The following is a 1,647-nucleotide window of genomic DNA, read 5'->3' as shown; positions in this document are numbered from 1 at the left end:
GAGGCACTTTCGTGGCCACGTTTACGACTGGGTGATAAGTGAGATGCACACAATGATAAAGACGCAGAGGTCATAAAACAGTGGGATTTTATGATTCACCTTATTAGGTCCACTCCCATCACGTCCCAGGCGAAGGGCAGGAGGCATACCAGGCTCAGCCCAGCAAAACCCTTCTTGTTCTTAGTCATGAGACAACCCACGATTTAAATAAAATACAACCATCATAGCGTGGCATAGATTACGTGTCACAAATGCCCGACGCTGGCAGCAGAATTCCTATTCAGTGAATTGTAAAGCTGGAGGATAGTGCAAAAGCCAATTCCTTTACTTTATTGTCAGTTGACTATACTTATCCTGCCTGTCCTGTTTCAAATCATTTATTTCCCATGTGTGTCTGCCCCTAAAACAGAAAAAAAGGCGAGGCAATAGAAAACGAAAGGGGGACAGCACTACAGATAACTTTTTTTCTCAACTGAATCTAGAAAACAGGAAGTGGAAGGAAAGAGGTCGAAGGAATACAGACAGCGTGGTGTGGTGTGTGCACCTCGTGCGACCTGCAAGCATCACAACGTGTTGATGGCAGAAGGTAAGTAAGTGGGTAGTTGGGTTGTTAGACAGGTGGGAAAGTACATAGCACATAAGTAGACAATTGTAAAAGAAAATTAATATGTAAGTCCCTAAATGCGCATTGATGCAGGCAGCAAATTACTTGGATCGCAGTTACGCTGTACTACCACTGTCACTGTCAATATGTCGCCTACACGCCAAATGGAACGCTTGGTAGGCAAGCGGATGCTGGTGCCTTCAATGGAAGTGCAGAAGGTATTTTCTTTTAAAGAAATGACCAACGTGGCAACGGTTAATCAAGAAAGTAAATGCGGCATAGTCTTCATGCCAATCGGGTAGTCTCACATTTCCGAAGTAAGCCAGTGTGTAGCACCGACTTCCACAGTACTTCGGCCTAGTACGACTTCAGTAAGGGTGTCCAGGGTAGGTTCATCGAAGCCTCCTTCTCAGACTACTAATCCGGGACCACTGATTAAAATAGGACATTAAATATTTGAAGTAATATAATGGCTACGTGGAAAAGTCGGCCACCACCCTGAAGACTGAAGGAGTCTGCTTAGCCCGCTCATCACCTCAAACCCAAGCAGAGGCTGCAAGACGCTAAAGTTTCAAGTAGTCGTTTTTTTAATGCCTTGTTGTAAAGGTTGGAGCTGGGAGATAGATAAGACCATTCCAATACGTAAATAATTCTCGAAATCAAGATGTATAAGAACATCCGATCCAATTAAATGAAATGGTGGGACCTTAATGACAGCTAACGCCATTTCGAGTTTACTGATTTCTCTGCGTTTATGAGGCTGGTCTTTACCTTTGGGTAAATAGGGACAAAACAAATGCCCTTTTTCAACGCATTTATTAAAATAAAAAAGCAACTTAAGAGCGTCTCACGGATGGTGGATTGAAGAACATTTTGGTGGTGAACATCACATCTTTCCTGTCGTTAATCTTTCAAGCTACACTGCTTTTAGTTTGGCCACAAGGAATAGAGAGGAGTTGCCTGCTCATTAATTGGCTGTGTGACCGACTGATCAACAAGTGGAAAAGTGGATTTGGTAGCTACTCCCCAATAGGCCACTCACC

The sequence above is a fragment of the Echinococcus granulosus genome (genome assembly GCF_000524195.1).
Source record: "Echinococcus granulosus chromosome Unknown EG_S00040, whole genome shotgun sequence".
In the NCBI taxonomy this organism is placed as follows: domain Eukaryota; kingdom Metazoa; phylum Platyhelminthes; class Cestoda; order Cyclophyllidea; family Taeniidae; genus Echinococcus; species Echinococcus granulosus.
Note: the sequence above shows the minus strand (reverse complement) of the source record.